Source organism: Cloeon dipterum, chromosome 3 (genome assembly GCF_949628265.1).
Source record: "Cloeon dipterum chromosome 3, ieCloDipt1.1, whole genome shotgun sequence".
Classification (NCBI taxonomy): domain Eukaryota; kingdom Metazoa; phylum Arthropoda; class Insecta; order Ephemeroptera; family Baetidae; genus Cloeon; species Cloeon dipterum.
The window spans coordinates 24,306,003-24,328,531 of NC_088788.1; the positions used below are offsets into that span (position 1 = coordinate 24,306,003).

Below are 22,529 nucleotides of genomic sequence, written 5' to 3' on the forward strand. Positions count from 1 at the left end.
AAGTTCTTACTTCTTCCTGCAAAGCTCGCAACCTCTTCGGATAAGATAACCTGTGGCTGCCGCCGCTAACACAGGAACACATACATACACTATTTTCACGCGTATGTATATACACGTACAGATCTGAAGCCGCAATGCACTCACAACTCTTGCATTTGTATTTCACTCGGTGGCCCCTGTGAGAATCGTGTGGGCGGCAATAAACGCTGTGTGTGTGTGTGTGTGTGTGTGTGTGTGTGTGTGTGTGTGTGTGTTTGCTAGCATCAGAGAGGCTTTCCTTTTGAGATGCCCGAGAACTGTATTCTACACAGGGCTATAGAGAAAGGGAGGGTGCGTCTGATAACATCGCGTCCCACGGCGGTGGTGTTCAATGCATTATTGCCTCATACTCGTAAAGCCCGTTCCAGTGGGGCCTTCGGCACTGCCACCGTGCTTTTTTATTTTCTTATGCAAAAAGCCGTCCGCTCTTTCTCCTCACGGTTATGTGCTTGTGTTGCGGACCCGACGCGTAGGGAACGACCACATTACGCGGCTCTATTTTGGTATTTGATGTTTAATGAAACAATAACTGTACCGTGGCACTAAAACTTTGATTATTCTAACAACAATATACACTTTTGCGCCTTGACAAACGTTTGGAAATTAGAGCAATATTTTGTAGATTTAAGAATATATTCTTTATAATTGTGATTTGCAGGTTAACTTATTGTTCCGTTTAAGTCTGTTAGGTTTTATTGGCAGAAAATACATATTAAAAATACACAATTCTTTCATAGATGCTGCATGCCATCAGCTGACAACTTTTGAAATTTTGCTTGCATTTTTTAATAATAAAGCTCTGATAAATTATTGACGCGCTGTCTGAGTTATAAATGAGTTTAATCCATCTCCGCGTTCAGCGTGCAACACAATCTATACCTGACTGATGTGCTGGAGCTCTGAGTCAATTTTTTGTGCACCGCCCGCTCTCCTTCACATCCTGCTCTGCGATATTATTTGCTCTGCAGGCGGCCAGAAGTCATAATCCGCTGGATAAACATAATATTCGCTCTCGGGATGTATGTTCACGCAACGACGGCCTCCCATGTGTGCTTATGATATTTCTGGCTGAAACGGCACCACTAAGATTTACCCTTCCCGTGTACTCTATTTGTTTCATCCCTCGAGTTTAACGAACGGTTTAATTTTCCCCCAACCCTGCTAATTGAGTCCATGGCCCAGAGGAGGGGGGCTGGTTTGAAATTTTCAGCTTCAGAGAAATTTAATTATCACGGTTTTTCTCTCATAAAATTTAAACGCTGGAGCATTAATCCCAAACAGCGAGGGTGAACTTATTGTTATTTTAAAAAATTAGTAGATATATTTCAAACGAGTTTGGGTTATTGGAAGGTTGAAATAATTGCTACTGGGTATTTTTGTTTTCTACAAAAAAAATGAATCCACTGCAATTAAAGGACGGAAACCTTTTTAAATTTCCTTTGCAGTAAAAATTTTTGCTGTGTGGCGAAATTGGCAATCAGTGCAGTACAATCAAGAGACCCCGCCGTTCGATAAATCCACGCGATTGCTCTTTCTGAAATCAAGAGGCCCATGCAGAGAAGCGAATTGAGCTGCACACAGATCCAGCCCGATATAAAAACGAAGCCATGATTTCATTATTGGCTCTTGGCCAACTTGCGTCTCTCGTTTTATTCCCTTCCCTCGTCATATCTTTCTTCTTTTCCCAGGCTAAATAAAAAATACCATTCTCCAGCTAGATCTGTCGTCATGATCGCCGCCGCGTACACATTCTGGATAGAGAGCAAAAAAAATGAATTCGCGCTGGCTCGCTTTTTTCGGCCGCATTATGCGCAATCACGAGCAAAGAAATCGCAAGACCAGAAATTTATTATGTTCTTTTTTTCTTTCCACGCCGCACTTTCCCTCTGCGAGGATTCGTTGATGCATTAAAAGCAAGACATTTTTTGTCTCCACCACTGTCACCGTAAATTTTATTCAGACGAAAAAATCCATTCATTTTATTTATGCATCTTCTCCTTTTGAGGCGAGAAGAGATTTTGATGCCGTTTTCATGAACCACTGGCACAATATTCATGTGCATAAACGGATTTCAAAGCCCAACCCAAAATCGGCCGTAATATTTTTAGCATGTTAAAATTTTTCCACTTATTTGGTAAACCACTGATTGATCGATTTTCTTTTAGTTTTTACTTTTTCATAAGTTAAGAAATATTTTTGTTTTCAAATTTTTACATCAAAATGAGGATATCAAACAACCTGCTTATTGATTTACAAATGTGATTCCACGAATTGTACACGTTAGCGACGGTCGCTTGATAAGCGTTCTAAACCCATCTGCCAGAACCGAAATCCGAATTTGTGAAGGCGGAAACCCAAAATCAAGTTTGCCAGGCCGATATGCAGACAAGCCCTGGGGCACCAATTATGTGAGCCGCGTGTCGTGTTTGCTTTCCAGCTAATCCTGAGCTTTTTGCCCAAACGACGTGTCACTCGTACAGCAGTGTCCCATGTGCCGACCTCAAATAAGAGCCGTAGCATTTCGGATCGCACTAGTTGTTAGTGCTGCTTGACCCTCAGCGGCGTGATCGATAATTTCGTGTCCGCTCCTCGCAGTTATGTAAGAAACTTACGCAACCCGTGACACAATGCGAATACATGCTTTGTATTCAACGCGTTGTGGCTTATTGTGTTGCGCCCCTGCTAAGGGTGAGTTGGAGCAGAAATATAATAATTTCTTGGAACAACGATTCTGTCAAAGGTGCGGATTTGCAAATCTGGAACGCATAGCTGGAGTCGTCCCTCTTTACGTTGTGTACATTCACTTCGTTAAATTTTCCGCTTTGCAAATATCTGAAGAAAACATTTCTTATCAACGACATAAATAGGTTGATGAAGGTTAACCTTCTCATTTTTAAATTTTCAAAACTACTTTTCTTCTATATATTTAAAAATAGATAGTCACAGGTTTTTCTCAGAAGTTGCTTTTCACTGTAAATTTTTCACGAATAAATATTTCCCTGAAAATTGATCTTTTGTTGCTTTTTTTCTTTAAAGGAAATAGAAAATTGCGTATTGGTCGTAGGCTGAAGTTCACTCAGTGAAAAGAAAGCTTGTTAAAAATTTACTCTTTCCTGCTTAAAACATACACCCGCTCTTTTCCAATTGGTCACAAAAATATTTTTCTACTAATTGTCCTATTTTCCCCTTTTTCAACCATTCTACTGTCAATTTAAACACAGCCATAGACAGCGAAAACAAAACCCACGCAACAACATAGTGCGCATCCCTGCGGAAAATGTGTCCTTTTCTGACGCACACGACTAAAAGGACAAAAACACAATCCGTGCGGCGCTAAAATTGTGAGTCAGCAAGTTCGGTCGGAGCCGCTTTTTCGGCTTTGCAGTAAAGTTGCGGCGCTCTGTATACACGTAATCCAAAGCAAACACAACGGTGGCGGCGACGGTGGCGGAGGGCTGGCGAATAGTGGTGCGGATCACGATTGAAAACGGCACGTCCAAATCAACATGCCGGCGTGTTTGCATCCAAGTGAAATCCGCTCTTTTCTCAGCCACTGATGTGCAGATGCTACTCCTTGAGGAGCCTGGCCGCCTTCTTTTTGTGTTCTCATCCATCATTTCTGGTATACGTATATGTGGGCAAAGCAACAGAGAGCCAGATATTGTGTATGCACACTTACATCATGCATATATTTTTTGCCATGAGAGTGAGTGTGTGTGCGCACACAAGAGTTTTCTCTTTCTGCCGGCCGAAATTGCCGGCGTTTATGCATCATTCATGCAATACACTCAAAGTCCTTTTATCTTTTTGTAATATTTCTCTTTCATCTGACGACGCAGTTGTGTTGCGTGCCCAGCACGCGGAATATGAAGTGTGCAAGACTTTGGAGACAGCTTCCTTTGTGAGAAAAATCAAGCAAGTGTTTCTGGACTATGTCGCAGTCGGAAATTGGCAATTTTAATTTTTTTTTCGGTTGCCTTAGAAGTTAGTCTAAAAGTTTCCAAAAGTTTGTGCTTTATGGGTCTATTTGAATAGCCTCAAACGATGTAAAATCAAAAATATTATATGCGAAACAAAAAGCAATGGAGTTTGGCGAGACAAAATATTCGCTGTTCCAAAATAGAGTAGAACTCTATCTATTTCAAATTTAGCGTTATCATACATTCTTTGCTGAATGAAGCAAGTGAATTTTGTAAATAAACTGTGATGAATAATGCAGGCTGCGAAAAGCATATTACACGTTTTTATAGTGCAACACAAGAGCTTTCCAGGAATGAGAACCGAATAACAAATGAACATTATTGATGATGTTGAAGCATGGGAATTTTCAAAATATGTTACTACTGCATAAATCAATAACAGTAATTACACTGAACTATACTGGCCTCAATGCATTCAGCATATATCTCAGTTTCAGGTTCTGCTGCTGTCTGCACTAATAACACAAAACATACCCACTGAATAGAATCGTTTCATGAATGGTGCTATGAATGTGAAGCTGGCGTGCACGTTGATTTTTCTTTTCGCGATGCTGCTGTGTGTTAATTCCATTCGAAATTAAAGTGTATTGTTCGAGAGACTGCACACAGGATTTAATGACAAAGTGTGTGTGTCTGTGTGTGTAAACACACATGTGCTCATATTTTATGCACGGGCGAAAAATTCTTGCCTGCAGCTAGCTGTAGCGATCGATAGTGGAGCGGACAATCCTGTTGTAAATTATGGCATATTTTGTGTGTTTGGTAAGTTTACTGGAGCATTGAATTAAATGTATTTGTTTTGTTTTGAGTTTGTTTGTGTGTTAAGGAAAGAGAAAACTTTCAGCATTTCAATCGGGATCTAATTTTATTTCCCAATTTATTAGCAAAATTTCCAAACCAATAAATATTTATCAAATAATATTATGTGGAATTTTATCCAATGCAAGAATAAAATAAATATTGTTCGTTGTACTTGGCGAACACTGTTAAAATATTTTTGGAGTTTAAAAACTCACAACCCAAACATCCTCTGACAGAATCTGCAACATCGTGGCACTATCATTCACCATTAATTATAATTGTTTCGTGGGGATATACGTTACTATAATTATATATTTCATTTAAGAAAGTCTGAAATAATTTTGCAAAAAAGTTGGTGGGAAAATTAGAAAAAAGAGGGGTACAGGACAAGGAAGAGAAGAAAATTTGCCGCAATTAGTAAGCAAGGCATAGGTCAAAAGAGGAAAAGTAATTCCTTTTCCCAATTTTCACGACCTTTGCTAATAAGAAGGCCGAAGAGGCGAAGAATCATCTGAGATTATTTAAAAATATTCGTCTAAGCCGGTCCCGTCAGCCACCGCCTTAAATCTTGCAGCTTGAGGCCTCTATTATTAAGAAATTGTGAAATTCTATAGAACTTGAGCAGAACCATAAATTTAACTTGACACCACACCCAAAATATCTGGCATCAGTTTTTAAAGCGCCAAAACGTGCGCAAATTAGGTTCGGTTTTCATGCATCAGTTAACTAACTATGTTATTTTATGCTTTTTCTTTAATAAAACAGATGGTTTGATAATGAACAAAAACGACTTGCACTCAAGTGGTTGTTTCCCTAATTGGAAGGGCAAGAAAATGCACAGCATCTCAAGGAAAAGGTGTTTGAGTGCGTCATTAAAAAAAGAAGTGGCCGCACGACGTCGAGTCTCATTCGCGACACCTTCCTGTTGTCTCAAAATTAGGCATTCCAAGCTATGTGACCTATTTTCCCTAATTACCTGTCTCATTAAACGCGACTGCACCTGTTCTCTTGAGCAGCTCACCGCCACCGCCGCCGCCACGGCCTGGGAGAAGAAAAAAGAGGCGTTCTCGTCACGTCTGACGAAAAGCGAGCGGCGTGGGTGCAATCAAGAAAGTGTGCAAAAGAGGCAGCGCGCGCCAACCGAGCGAGAGAGACAAACGCACAGACGCACGCACGCAGTTTCCGTCGAGTTGCAAACTCTTGGCAGCAGGTCGCTAATTGCAAACTTAGCCACTCGTACGTAGCTAAAGGCGGGCCGGGCACAATTAGGCGCGAAATTCCCCACGTGCTTCTTTCTCTTTCTATCGCAGTCGAATTATTCGGAATTGCTTTTTTTAGAACTGACTGGCGGTTGTTTTCTATGTAGCAAACTCGCATAACAGAGAGAGAGAAAGAGAGAAAGAGAGAGAGAGAGAGAGAGAGAGAGAGAGAGGCTGACCCTCTCGAGTGAGTCGAACTCAATTGAATAAATTTGCTAAAGAAGGGAGTTTCTTTTGACTCAAAGGACAGGAAGAGAATAATATGATGTTCCTTTAAAGCGACCTTGACGGTCTTGTACTACATATGTGCCTTCAAAATAGCCTCTATATAGTGAGTTTATTTTTGAATCCTTAAAATTGGATTCAATTCTAGCATGAAACTATAACAGGACAGAAACCAGTCATTGAATAGCAGTTTAAGTTGGCCCTGGTCAATGTGGTTTGCCCACAATGGAACACAACAGACGCTTTAATGGAATAAACACGCTTTTGTAATTCATTGTCAGAGCTTTCATTTATGGGTTAAATAGAATAAGCATGTTTGTTTACTGCTGGACAACAACTGTTGTTGCATGTTCAAACTTGATCATGCTATTAAAGTTTGCCAAATCATGATTTAAACAAAGGCTTTTAGCGTTAAAATTATATAATAATGGTTCACAAAAAATATATTTTTGGGCCTGACTTAAGACTTCAAAATCAAATATATTATGCTGTTTAATGAATTAAGATTTTTCTGACATAATTTTCAAATTACCTTTAAATGTACAGCTAGGATTCCAATATTTTCAAAATTATTTTAAGTGTTGCAGCTGACAGATTGAAAAGCTCGTGTTTCCTATTAGAATAAGAAGTGTATCATTAATGGCTTTGTGTAAACAAAATTCTTAATATAGATGGTTTTTGAGCAGCCACTATGAGAAGGGTACTCGACGAAAAGCGTCAGACGAGTTGGTAACTTTGTTCTGCCGATGATTCAGAGAGAGTTAGTTAATTTGCATTTGTTTGATTGCCGCCTTCGCGCGCTGCCTTTGATTGACGAAGCAGCACTCTCCCACTAGTCGACGGGTCCGCTTTGTCTTCACGCATTCGTTTTTCATCCACTTAGCCGCGCGCCGAGTGCTTTATTGGCCCACAGGCGTCGGCGATCGCCTAATAAACACCATGTAGAGAGCCAGTGCGAACGGTTCTTTCGCTTCGAAAATAAACCAGCGGCTCTTTTGTTTGTGTTTCTTGCGGCAGATGAGCTTGTTTGAGTTTTTGTCCTCGCGCCTTTCCTCCCACTTGACTTGGCCCATCCTATCCTATTAGAATAATTTGACTTGCACGACGTGCCAACTCATTGGAGCTATAAGAAGCTGAAATGTGGTTCGGATTATAAAAACTGTGCTGATAACTATACTGGTGAGAGGCGAGATGCTCCTCTGGGGAGGCAAAAAGCAACCACTTTTGCCTTTGCCACACTTCAGCTCTTCTCCATTTTCATATATATGTGCAAGCGGCTGGCTTGAGGATTAAATTTACAAGCGTTGGAAACAAAAAGTGATATAACTTAAAACTTAACTCGTTCGGAACTGGTGTTTTTCCTTATTTGTTTTTTTAAAGCAAGTCATGGAAAGTTTGCAGCCAGAGTTGAATTACGGAGATGACCATGTTAGAGTTAGGCAGCATTCACACGTTAAAAACCCTATCCCGGGAGACTCCTCTTGAATTGGTAAAAAGGTAAGTTAGCAGACAACAGTATAAGTAATTGATTTATCCGCTCCGCACCACATACTAAAACAGTTTGTAGATAGTGGTAGTTGAAGCTAAATAAAACAAAGACTGTCAACAATCTAGAAAATTCGTTGATTCAAACTCACTTATTGAAGTTTTATGGCACACATTCCTATTTTGTACCGTTTATGTGACTCGAAATTTAGTAAATTTTATTAAATCTGTTGTTACTAGTTTAAGTAAATTCTCTGGTATCACCGAGTCCTAATGATGAGGTTAGTGATTTTTTTAATTAATATACATAGCGGTATACTAGTTTGCTTATATTGGACCGTCAGTAGTTTTTATTTTATTGATGTATGGCTGAATGAGATAAAGTAACCAAAGAAAATCAAAGAAAGGCATAAATCACTTTGCCAAACAGACACAAAAACAAATCTCACGACAGAACGCCACTCTGGACAGCGCGGGCGAGCACTTTGGTTGACCCTTTTAAAGATCTTGTCCGCGTTTTTAAAATGAATGCTCGTGGTCGGCAGTGCCAAATTAAGCGAGTGTCATGCGAGTGCAAAATTGGCGGGCCAGTACGAGCAGGTATATATCTCTCTCTCGGATCGGGAGGGAGCAAAAAGCGGCGGGAATGAGAGAAGCCACCTTAGTTCTCTCTCTCGACTTCTTATTTTTAAACGGCGCGCGCGGCAGATGTGAAATTGGGCTCAATCCAAGTATTTTGGCAGCGAGCCCCCTTGAGCCACTACTTGCACCGTCGCCGGATCAGTGTCCCTCTCCCTCTCGACGCACAAACGGCGCAAATGGAATAGAAATTCCAGCCCCTCATTTGTGTCCTGGGCGCCAAACAACCCTTATGAAATTAGCGTGCGCACCACCGCTTATTGCCGCAGCAGCCGCGTTTAAACATTTTTTGCCCTCCATCCATCGCACCTGCCGGGTAATAGGCGTTGTTTTGGTTTTGTCACTGCTGTTAATTTCCACCCCTTGTAAAGACACCGCACCCGTTCTCCCTCAGCAGCGTTGGCGCACTGCTAACTGTTGTATAATGAGCGTTTTGCAAAGGAGCCAGCTCCCAGAGAGGCACAACTACGTGACGATCAGCATGAAGCGAATCGACTTGCCATACTATTTATTATTACAATTAGAACGTTCTCAGTCAATTGTGAGAGATCTACGTTTATTATAAATCTGCTATAATTGAAATCTGAAGATACGCATGAATCATATCTCTTAATAACATTTTTAACATTTCTTAACATACATTTTTAATTAAACGGATTTAATAAATGTGGCCTGGAAACATTTATTGCATACACGCATGACATTTTCATTTCAACCCTAATCGATTCTCCTTTGAATATGTTTTACGCTGTCAATATGTGTATGGAGATTTAGTGGTCACCTTATTTGAAAACACTGATAATTCATTTTTAATTGTCAAAATTTAAAAGTCAAATAAGAAATAAGAATAATTCCAAAACGAAAGCTAATAACAGTCTGACATTTGCACATAGGTTCACACATTTCCTAGAGCTAATTTTGAGGGATTTCCTGATTTTTTAAAAATTTCACTGAGCTTTTAAAATTAGTATATTTTTAATCATGCAAAGATATGACTTGTTATGAACTTTGACATTTGCCATGAGCCATGAATGTGGTGTTCATTAAAACGGGCTAGGCAAAAAATAGGTTTTCTCCAATCGGACAAAAGACGCTGAAGTGTTCCAAATAAGGCCCATACACCAACAAACCTGAAAAATGAAAAATTTTCGAATAATTTTTATTATTATTTATTATATTAGACACCAACGGTGTACAACACAGAGTACATTATATAACGATATTATTTAACTGCAATTTCTTATATTTAGCAGCTTGAAATAAGGTAGTTATATTATTTTTACAATTGAGGAAATGATACATGTCTATACCGCTTTCATCGCAGAATTGGCAAACACAATTAGCAGAAACATCTAGATGGAAACGTTTGTCTTTACATAACAGAAAATGATAACCATGGAAAGAGTATCTCGTAAAAACACTTCGATCTTTACAATAGGGTAGCCACCAGTTCTTGTTTGTCATAGCTGGGGTACTGTAAAAATTAGGGTGAATATTTTGTTTTTTATGCATCATATTATCCAAGAATTTAATATAAACAGGTGTGTCCGGCAGGGAGAATTTTGTCTTTAAGTCATTTACAAAATAATCAGTCTCAACTAGATCATATACAAATCTTGATTTCATTCTCTTATCGACACATAAGGCTTTCTTAAAAAATCTAGACTTAGCACATTCAAGATTATTTAAGTCTTTTAAAGTCAAGTATTTCCAGACAGCTTCAATACCATATGAGGCAACAGGAGAAATAGCTAAATCAAATAATTTTTTGGCTGTAACAATAGAACTTTTTGACAAATTTTTAATTTTGCCTGTAGCAAATATTGAGGCTTTAACTCTCTTATCAATATGTTTACTAAAACATACACCTGCAGTTTGGAAAGTGACTCCTAGATAATTAATTGAAGAGCAGAAGGTAATTTTATTCTGTTTTTCCCAGTTCAAATCTACTTTGCTATAACGACCATGACCACCGGCTCTGAATTTCATGACTTGGCATTTCTTTTCGTTTAATTTTAAACATCTTATAGCTAGGTAGTCTGTAATTCTGGGCATTAAAATGGAAAAATCATTTAAATTTTCACTTAAAAGTACAATATCATCTGCATACAAAATGCATTTAACGCCAGGGAAATCTTTCATAATATCGTTAATATCACTGATAGCAAAAATGAACAGGAAGGGTGACATGCACCCTCCTTGTTTAACCCCGTTTGACTGTAAAATTTCTTCAGAAACGGAAATACCATCATTAATTAATAGAAAATTTACGTCAAGAATTTCTGCAAGCAAGTTTAGCTCTTCAAAAGAAAAGATTTTTGTATCTACGACTTTCTTAAAGATAAATGTTCTACTAATAGAATCGAATGCTTTTTGTAAATCTAAAAATAAAGCGTACAGGGGTCTCTTATTTACAATTACTGTTGAGTGAATATGTTGAATAAGTAAATTTACAGCTTGTACAGTAGATTTCCCTTTAATAAAGCCGAATTGATTTAATGGAATATAGCTGATTAGAGAGGAATACAAACGTTTGTTAAGCATTTTGTCCAAAAGATTAAACATAGAGGAGGATATGTAAATTGATCCCTCTATAATTGTTTACTTCCTCCGGACTACCTTTGTTTTTAAATAAAAGCTTCAAATTAGAGAGTTTCCAGGAATCGGGAAAAATACCATTCTGAAGGCATATATTATAAAATTTCGTTAGTTCACTATTTAAAACTACGTTTAACTCTTTCAAACATTTATTTGTTACCAAGTCAAGCCCTGGTGCTTTCTTAATTTTTAGTTCCTTAATAGATAAATTTACTTCCTCTTCTAGGAACCATTTAACAGTAGGATTTTTGGTGAGTTTTCTTGAGTAACTAGTGTGAATTTTATTGATTTAGCTTAACATGAGCCAAATCCGTCCTGTGATCCGTGCCTTGTTTGCTGAGGAGCATTATTCGCAATCATTCTAATGGGCACAATAAATATTTCAAAGCGTCTGATACGGTCAAAAAGCCCCACTCAACTGCCTTATGACCGATTCAAAAGTAGCTAGCACACACCACAATAGTTGCGCATCCTTCCACTTCGATCTTTGCACGGCAAAAGGTCCGTTCGCTCCCTTTTGTAATTGCTAATCACATGCAAATTGTGACGTGTTTGAACAAGGCCGTCCCCTGTAAATCAATCAGTGAGACCGCACTCACCTGCTGCAGGTTGGAAGTAATCAAATTGAGAGCGACTCAGGCAGGACCCACTCTCCGGGCTTATAAGTAAATATTTAACTTGGGCTTCTCACCAAGGAAGGCGGCGGTGGTCAGTGGTGCCGAATAATTTGATAAGCGAGCAACCTTCCGGATCTAATTACCCTCGGCCTCTAATATATGCCCATAAAACGCGAGCTGCGTATGTGGACAGCACTAAACTTCAATTAACGTGCACCTGCGTGTGTTTATTTTGGCTTCTTTTTGTGATGCGAGAGAGAGAAGGCACGCGAAATAAGCGGCGGTGGCGGCTTCAACCAGGCCGGGGAGTTTATGTTGAAGGTATTAGGGTCGGATCTGCTAAGGATATGCCAGTAGCTCGAGACTGCCTGCTTCCAGCAGTATACACAATTCCTGTCCTAAATAGCGTTGGACCAGCGTCGCTTGTTTTGTTCTTGTTGTTTGAGGTTTCCAAGGAGCGCACTGGCTGACTGAGGTGGGTATAGGTAGGTATTGTGTGTACAACGCCCGCTTGCGCTGCTCCACTCGCTCATTATTTGGATTAGCAATAATCCCGCGAGCATTGTTCATCTGGTGCTGTCTTTCAGAAGAGAGGAATTTAATTTCGAGCGCTCCGGCATCGAGCGAAATGGAAATTAAAACGAGATTGCGGCTTCTGTTTCCTTACAGACGGCGGCTGTGTATTTGACAAGAGTTCTGCGGCAGATCCGAAATTCGGCAAAACTCGTCTTTCCATGCTGTGATGCTGTGAAATGTGTATCCTTTGTAATTTAGCAATCTTAACGAGTTAATTGAAAACGTACAAGAGAATATACCACAAAGCGAGCATGACACAAAGACGCTGTTGGAGCAGGCTGACAAAAGCAATTCAATTCGTACGCTCCTTCTGACGCAATTTTAAGTTCACATCGGATTGATTATAACCATACAAACCAAATTAATGTACATATTACGCAACGAAAAGCTTTTTGCTAACGATTCACAGAACTAAAGGAAATGTTTGAATTGGGTATAAATTTCAGTAATTTTTTGCTTCATTCTCATCACCCTTTGGAAAGGGCATTTATAAAGCTCTCATTAAATCGCAATTTTCGAAAAGTGCAATCAACCAAGCATTAACGCTCCCTTGTGAAATACCAACTGAACAATAATTTGCAATACATCCGCAAAAAATGACGCCATTCATCATCAATATCTAATGGCCTAATCTCTTTCGCGTTTCGAGCTCTATATTTGAGCGCGAAAAAAAATTGAATTTGCACAGCACTCTCGTTTGTGTCACTCATCATACAGACTGAAGCATAGCTCGACAAAATATTCGCACAGGGCCACAGGCAAACGGAAAACGTAGGCTATCGGCGAAAATCAATGTCAATGGGCTCTGCGGCCAAAATGCCTGTTCGAATCCCGTAAATGCCGACGCATTTTTCTAGGCTCGTCCCGCCAGCGAATTCTTGGCTGCCTCCGCTGCCAAGAGGGGCGAAAGTGAGTAAAGCGCACTCACAAAGGGCCGTTTTGCGCTGATGTTTAATACGGTGTGCGCGAACGACAAGTGAGGCGCGGAAAATGCGTACCTGGTTTAGTCATGTTTCATGTCGTTTGTTTGTAGGGGTGCCACATTTCAATTTGGATGAATTCAGGAATATACATGCATAACAAATAATGCCAAAATATTTCAATGTAAGATCATCAAACAAAAGATTATAATTTTATTGCTTCCTACCATAAATCAGCTTATTTTTGCAAAACCATATCAAAATATGTTGTTTGACTATAAGATTTTTTTAATCTCAATACCATTCATAACTTCTCGAGCGCATAAGAGATAAATAAATCACATTTGTTGTAAATAAAAGTTTACTTAACAATGACAACATTTTAATTGGCTTTTCAGGAACATAAAGATTGCATGAAATTAGCAAAAAAATACAATCCTAAGTAGATTAAAACAAGATCACGGACACGGCAATCATGAAAATTTAATTAAATATAATTATCCACCATTTTAATGGTAAATGTTTTGTTGTTTGTTCAAATTTATAAACTTCTGTTTATGGGATAATATTATCGGACATGAAAATTAAACCTGTCCTGAATGCGAATGCATACATAATTGCATTTGAATTTTCATGTTGGTAATAATTTTATGGAAATAATTATCACTCAGAAACCAAGGACCACTTTTATCTTGCCTTGTGAATATCATTCGACTCCATAGCTTAGCTAAGCTCCCTATAGCTTAGCTCCAACTGTTATTTAAAACTGTTATGTGCTTTGACATAAAACACACAAGAGGCTCTCACATTATGCCACTGCAGCGTTTACCCTACGCATCTCGTTGCGTATAATGTTATCCGTACATAATTAAAGCTGCTCTATATCCTAGTGACGTAATAAGGAGGTTTGAATCCGACCTCTCATTTCCTTCATCCCTCCTGCTTAAAAATGGCAAAGTTGGCTTCGCTTGCGCTTTGCAGGTAATGCGTGCCCCCTCGCCCAGCAAAAATACGCCGAGCAACTTTTAATAACAAAGTTTTGCAGCAAAACAATGATTACCCGCCGCCGCCGCCCATGCTGCCTTGTTAACGCCGCCAGCTCCGTGTGCGCGCGTGATGAATGGCTGAATTATGCAACCTGGCAGGACACGGCTGACGGATATTTTCAGTCCTTTTTTGCTTAGAGAGGGGACAAGAGCATCGCAGAATGGGGCTTTCTGCGCTAAAACTCGTGCTGAGAAGGGGTTGCTTTCGTAATAATTTTTAGAGTGAATTGTAGTTGCTCAATTTTTATTTTTGCCAGCTTTTCAATGTTTTTAGTTTCTGAATTTTAAGATATGAATGGAAATCAAGAAAAAAATACGTACAGTATTTGAAAATAGGAAATGTATATATATAATGTACCTAATTGTCAAGGTTAGTTATAACTATCAAGTAAGAACCGTTATAATAAGTCAATTGTGACTGAAAATTGCACAGTTTCTGAGAAGGAGATGATTTAAATTTTGACAGTTGTTTCAAGTTTGATAGTAATAGTTTGTGTATTTTAATAATCTTTTCGAGCAAAAAGCAGTGTTTTATAAATAATGCAGTTTCGAGGGACACAAACTTACAAGAAATGGAGGAGCTTCAGCTATTTTTGCGCTCACAATCTTGGTAACTCGAGATCCAATTATGATCCATTGTCCAATGCCATTTGCGGAGAATTTCCAAGAAATTAAGGCCAAACATACACCTTATAGATAAGATCTTACCAATACAGTGAGGTAGTTACGCATCTTCCAATTACATTATATTCTGTGATTTATTACGAGTTATCGATCACTCAAGCAAGAAAAATTGAATCAAATAGGCTCTCGAGATGAAGAGAGCAAATGAAAAATAATGCCACGATAACAAGAAAATAAATCTCTTATTTCATTCTTACGACGTGCCATCTCAGAAGCACTGGTATCAATTTCGTTGCTCTCAGTATATCCAATTTTCCCAGCAACGCGCTGTCTCTAATTTTAGAGCGCACACTGGAAAAAGCAAAGGGTGTGATCTTAAGAAGATCACGCACCCTTTCTCCGTGTCGGGCGTGTTTAGAGTTGGAATGATTAAGTGGCGATGAGAATTTTTGTCACGGACTGATGGCTCCAAATCACTTAAGGGGCCCTGCCTCTGAAGATAGCTTAGCCAAGAGAAGAAAAAAACAAGCTCGGCAACAAGCGCGAGGTGCAAACTAAATGGAGCGATATTTGTCAAATATTTCTCGCTATATCACTCACCACTGTCAAAAGGAGTGAGAAATTTTTGAATTCGAATTAATAATAAAATATTTTTATTTGTGATTGATTTGGAAGTATTAAAAAAATTAAAACATTTTTGCGTAAAATTCAAATGTACTTAATTCTACAACTTGAATCGTAAAAATGATGCAGATTTAACCAAATCTCTTTGTAACTAATCCTGTAAAAAATAATGCCAAAACTGGTGAAAATACGTCGAAAAATAATGATTAAAATCCTCTCACAAGTATTTTTTTCATTAATTAAAACGCGCCTCCGATTTTATATGCCAAGGATTTAATTATCTTTGTTGGTCTTCAGCTCTAACGTTTATACCGTATACTAAAAATGAGAAACTCCATAAATGTTCAAACTGCTGCTTTGTGATTGAAGCGCTACTTCAGACTCATATTTATTTTCTAGGAAAGTTAGCCGCGTGTGTCACTCATCCGTGCTGGTTAAAAATAATTCAGAAGCCGCTGCCTCCACCCACTGGGAAAAAAACGACGCTATCAATGAGCAAAAGCGATGTTGGCTATTAAAAATATCAAATAAAAAGTGCTCTCACTGTTGCTCTATAGTTAGGAACATGCTGTTTGGACGGTGGCCAGGGTGCCGGCGACCGTGATGTAACTTTGGCACGACTCTCCTCACTCAAATGTCATCTGAATCAGGCGCAAAACTAGAGCACGCACCGCTCCTTGTGATCCGGCGTTGGAAAACATGCATTTCAGTGCCCTTTCTCGCGGGGGAGTGAAATTCCTTCCTAGCGCCCACGCACTGAAGTTGCCAGTCCTGAATTCACTGTGAATATTAGACCCAACTTTCCTCGTTCTGACGCAAAGCTTTTCCGGAAAGTGCGGAGAGCGAGTTCAATCGAAAACCAAATTAAATTAATCATGTGGTGGCACGACTTCCCCTCCATGCTAATTTTACTTTGTTTTTGCTCAAATGACTTTAAGTAGGGTATTTTAGGACGAATTGGAATTAAAGTTGGACGTTGAAAGCGTGCCAAGCATGCATTACAAATTGAATGATTATAGACTCCAACGAGTTCATCTCATTTTGTGGGCTCATTAGCATCCAATTAGTCCCATGATGCCGTTTCAATTCGCCAAATTACGCATTTCACGCATTCTGCAATTTTGAGTCGCACTCACAAAGGCATGCCTCACGTGTAGCCAGTATATTTAGATGACACTAACCTTCTCTGCATTAAATTGAACATACGAATGAAAATTAACTATTTCAAGCTCTAAATTAAGAATATTTTGTCCATTCAATTCAATTCGTTTTTATTTGTCCATTCAATTCAATTCGTTTTTATTTCTCCAAACAAGTCATATTATTTTACAAACATTTAAAGTCAAGAAAATCACTAAAGGAGAAATAATCCACTTGCTCCACTTTAAATTACCATTATTATTTTTTTTCCAAAGGAATATGATAAATTTATTTTTACAATATAAACTACTGTCTAACATAAGGCAATACATATCGTAAACACTGATTAGCATTTAATTAATATTTAGCACATACAATATTCCATTAAATACTACGTGCATTTATCGGTTCAAAAAGATTTTTTCTTTACCAAAAAAATATTTTTAAGAGCAATTGAGAACTTGGCAAACAAAAATTGACTAATTATCGTTACCCCGTGGGTTCATACTAGCCAAAGAGTGAAATTTGCGTCACAGATCTCTTTCCCTCGCTGCTGCTTTTGTTCCTAACCTCACCAGTAATTAAATCAATAACAAGTTGTGGCGGTGCCAGTAGCAGCACTGATTATTGTTGAGAGAACTCGCGCAGCAAAATATAATGAGGCAAGTTGGGCGTTTTTGCAGACACACCGTCCGGCAGCCTTGTCATCGAGTTATGGTACTCTTGATATGGTGTAACGTAAGAAAGATAATAAATCACCCCGCAACAGTGTTGCACACATGGCTGCACAAACACACAGATGCAAGGTCTTTGTCTGCAATTAGGCCGGCAAAACAACAACAGGCGCAGGATTAATGCGACTCAATTAGCCGTCCCGACTTTGATGAGTATGCACGTCAGGATTGTCCCGAGTTTTCCCCTGCATTTCTATGCCAATATGCATCGATTTCCAATTAGTTCTAATTACACTAGCGAGTTAGCACAAAGCCTCTGTCGCTCTTGCGCGCGTAAATTTGCATCCAGTGTTGCTAATTGCGGATAGTACAGAGCACACGATTCCAGCTGAGGATTTCTTTGCCGCGGATTAGTTGGATCTACTTAATTGCAACTTGATTAATTGATGCATTCATTGGCAAACGCTCCACCACATTTGCAATTTCTATTCAATCAGTCAGCACTGCGATGAATGCTTCAGTGACCAGGCGGAGTCCAGTTGTAAGCAGAAAAAAACGCAGACGATGGAACTTATAGATTATATTCCAACTTTTTATACGTTCATTAATATTCATCTTCAATTGGTCGTTGCGATTGATCTATATTCCACATCCAGTACTCAAGAGATAGCATACCAGCTTTACGAAATTCGAACTTTTCGCAACTTACAATAGCTACACGTACCATTTCCTTTCCAATGATTAAAATTGATTCACTAAATTGGCAACCGCTAATTGTAAATGTATTTATTGTGATTCTTTGCTTTCTAGTATGTACCATTTACTAGACTGTGTCAAAAAACCTTTAACTTTATCACAAGCATTCCGTTATAATAAATAAAATTGTAATTGACTTTAGTTGTACACCGATGGTGTCCAATAAAATGAATAAATAAATAAATTGGCAATCCCGCAAGCCCAGAAAGAGGCCTGCAAAAGAATGCACAGAGTCTCGGACACTAATCATATATAAAAATTAAAATTGAAGCATAATTCACATATGTCATTGAAGCATGATTTATGAATTGCTCGGATTGGTTTTCACTCTCTCAAAATAACGAGGCCATGATTGGCAATGCATGTCAGACAACGATTGCAGAATAAAACTTCCAAGCCTAATTTAATGCGTTTGACTCATTATGAGACATGAAAGACCTGAGTAGAACTGACAAGATGAGGAACTATAGTAACTATACCAATTGTAACGAATGTAATTAAATATGTTGTAAAATTTTGCTGAATAATTGATTTTTTATATATTATGAGAATTTTTCAATTTGCATTATGAATATCGAAAAGGAGCACGACAACACGAGTATAAATCGTGGGTGTGTTAATTGAATTTTTTTTTAATTTCAAACATCAATCGTTTGGGTTGATTACTGTTTGTCACTGTTAAGCTTATTTTGCTAATTAAAACTAGGATTTGAACAGATATTAAACGGTGCGTCAGGACAAACCGAACGAACGGTAAATAGCAGCACAGTCCTATTAATAATCGGCAGAATTAGCGAGCTGTAATGTTGATTGAAAGCACTTGGCTTTCAATTCTCATTTTGCGAGTTCGGAACTCAGCGTGTGTGTGTTGATCTGGCCACGCGAGTACGGTCTGGTGCAGCGTCCGCACGGACGAATAATCAGATGATTTGGAGCATTAGCCGCACCGAGCGGACATTCGTTTTATCATTTTTAATGGAAGTTGTTCGCACAATTAAATTCAACGGCAGTAATTATGCACGATACAATGGCACACGTGTGTTTGTATGTGTGTGCGAATCCATCCAGCGGGATTATCACCATCTCTGTCCATGCAATATCGCACAATGCATCTATAGATGTTTATTTCCGGCACCGGATTTTCGCCCGGTCCGACTTTTATCTGCGTGTTTCATTAATTCAATTAGGCGCAGTGTGCGCATTTATTTTCGCGTCAGCGTTTCTTTTTCCTGTCGACCAATGCGTACACGCACAAACCTCACGCGAAAAACAGTCGCTGGCGATACCAATTGTTTTCCCTTTGTTTAGTCTCTCATCTCTCTCAGCACTCTTTCATCCGGTTGGAAAACACAAATCCGCGGTTCCGCCGCTTTTGTTGTCGCTTTTTGCAATGATTAAAGCGAAAAATGTCATGCCATTTTCAATTAACGTAAATGAGCATTGACGATTGTTTGGCTCGTTTGTTCAAGTATGCAAATTTCCGTCGCTTTGGTATACGTCAACACAAAAAAACCGCTACGTCCGAACTGCCCTGATATAACTCACTGAAATGAATGGATGTCCAAAAAAGGGCTAAATTTTATTTGTTCCAAAGCGAGATTATATCAACCAACGCTGTTTGCTGTTAATGCCATCCTTGATGAGTATAATGTATCGAATGAAATCAAATTGTTATTGAGTTTTGTTATCCTTGGGGATCTTAAGATTTTGTTGAAGTGCCAAATAATCTATTTATTAGGCATCTATTTTAAGTAAAATAAAAGACCACGCAGATTGTGACCACATTCAGTGTTTTAAATCAAGTATTTACTTAAAGTTTATCTCAGGCAAGAAAAGATAATAATCAATTTATCAACACCGACTAAAAGATTGGTGTTGAGAAACAGGTCGATTTTGGCGCTGAATTACATCGCTGCAATGCCCTCTGTATTCTTTGAAAAAGTAAGCCTTATTGATAGCAAGTTGGTAAAAATCAAAGATCCATCCACAAGAAATTTAAACTCAATTGATTTTACTTTAATTAAAATCTGGAAAATGAAAAACTAAAATCAACAGAGTTCTTAGAGTTTTTGGAAATTAATCTCATGTTTAATTCAAAATAAACTGTTTTATGCTCTTCTTTACTGTTGCTTTTTTGTTCATAAAATAAGTTCAGAAAATAACAAAAATAAATAAGTAGCAAAAAAGAGCCGTAACACAAACTATCAATCACGAGATTAATTTATTGTGAGGCTCATAAATGAAGAGAATCAATTGAAAGAATTAAAATTTCTTTGCTAATTTCACCCTTGGTCGCTCATTCTTTTAGTGAATTAAGTGCAGAGTAGAGCCATTTCGGAATTTTCTGATTTTCATAAAATTTCCTTCAATTTTGTGTTCTAAAACACTTCACATGACATTGAATTGCATTTATTAATTCAAATCGTAACCAAAAACTTTTCATCGAATTTTCTAGAGATATAATATTGTTAATATGGACCAGAAAACTAGTAGTTATATTTTAATATTTTTCTGCATCTCTGATGCTTTTTTTATTCCACCTCAACAAGAGCACATGACTCTCTGCATCGCCAGGTTTGCACTATGTACAAACTCCTCAAACATAGAGGAAAATAGAACTGCAAACCAGGGTACATGCATCTACATTGCAGGCGGAGGAACCTAATTACGAAGCATCTCTTGCCATCACGAACGCTCACTCGCGGAAGAGAAAATTTTTGAAAAATACAGCACCGAGTCTACTACTTCCACTCTGGTTGCGCGATATACATACACTTAAGCAGCAGAAAGAGAAGCAGGTACCCTTTCGCATCGGTGGGCAAGCGAGTATAAGTATATAATAGAGTTGTAGCTGCGAGCGGAGAGCGGCGACCGGGCGGCCCATTATTAGCACCTCATTATTCGCATTTTTACGAGCAGCTAGAGAGCGGATGGACGGGCGGCGAACCCGAAGCGCGCACACACACACACACCTGCTTAAGCCCAGTGCTCTCTGATGGCCTGTCCAAATATTGGGACTCACCTTTGGTTGCTGCGGCGGACACGGCCCGAGCACCAACGCAGGAAGACGAGCTGCACGGGGGCACTAGCGCATCTGACGCGGCACCAAGTGAGTCTGAAATTCGGCACACGCAGCGAACAACTCGACTACACGATGCAGTTGGCCGAAATTGCGCACTTCTTGGCCCGGCGAACAACAACTCACCGTGCCTGCGAGAGCACTACTAACCAACCTGGGCCCGAGCGAGCGATTCACAAAGGCCGGCCGGCGCACAAGGAGACGCGCCGCCGCCTTCGCCACCGCGCCGCTCATCACGGCCAGAGTGGGGGCCGCGCGCCCGCTCGCTCGCTCCTGACAAATGCTCTCGCGGAATTTTTTTCTCTGCTTCTTTTCGCGCACCTACACATGCATGCACGCCTCGCACTCTTTTTTTTCAATCTGGCAGCTGCTGATGTGGGTGAATCTGCTCCTCCGCTCCTCCGTGCACCGCCCGCTCAAACTCCAAATCGTGATCTCAAGCTAAACGTTGTGGCGCTACGGAGAACCGCTCACGCAGCATTGCACAGATTCAAAGATTTCTGACAGAATAAAAATACACACTGGTTGTTGTACTTACATGGGGAGTTTTCTTGTTCACGCGTATTTAGAATTTCCAACATGATTAATTTCAGTCAAAGGGATCATTTTATCAGCCGTTGCACTTTGAATGAAACGCTAAGCAAGGCATTTGTCTCGCAGAGCAATATTACGGGAAAGGAAAGGGCACTCACAAGATAATTTAATCTAATGCACACTACATGCCTGTCATGCTAATGGAGTTGCTATATGCGTCATATTCAAAATAGCTATATTATAAGCATTTTCATGCAATATAGTTCTGTAGGGAAATTTAATTAAAGGCCTCATCACACCAACATGACTGATTGTGAATGCTGAAATCAGTGATACAACCTTTTTTTTAAATAATTTATTTACTAATATATTCTTGCTTAATCTTTTCAGAACTTCCTGTGGGCTATGAGCTCACGGGTCCCAGGTCTTTATAACACCGCCGAGCGGATAATATGGAATATATGGGGCCCGAGTGGCTGCAGAGGAGCTTGGCCCAATGTGGTCATCTTTTTGCCTCCCCGCACTTAGGTCTTTTATTGAAACACCAGACCTTTGTCTCTAAAGCAGCTGGAAAGGTGCGTAAACAACCAGTGGCGAGTCTTACCGGTGCGCCTCCGAGCCCGTTGAGTTATTTGAGAATTTCGAGTCACTTAACCAACCACCTTTTGCCATCTCTGATATTGGGCAGCCAGTATTAGATCCCTGAACTGCTCAAATATCTCCCGCTGCTTTGAAACTCCTGAGAATGCCTTAAAAATGCTATTTTTTAATGTTTCAGCCCTGCTGTCGTAAATCAGTAGCAATTTTACCCTTAAAATTCATGCCTCAGTGTTAGCTTCATAGAGAATTCTGAATTAGTGAATGTTGTTAACGTTCAACTGCACTCATTACTGAACAAAACTGAAAAATAAAT

General features: G+C 39.2%; 1 protein-coding gene across 3 annotated transcripts in view; it reads right to left on the reverse strand.

Annotated features, from left to right (window-relative positions):
* Window positions 1-21,261, reverse strand: part of LOC135938663 (chaoptin) — a 146,218-nt gene extending 124,957 nt beyond the window's left edge. For all 3 annotated transcript variants that reach the window (XM_065482485.1, XM_065482487.1, XM_065482486.1), the window contains exon 1: window positions 21,026-21,261. The gene's annotated coding sequence lies outside the window, so the exon portion shown is untranslated. The remainder of the gene's footprint in view (window positions 1-21,025) is intronic.
* Window positions 21,262-22,529: the final 1,268 nt, after the last annotated feature.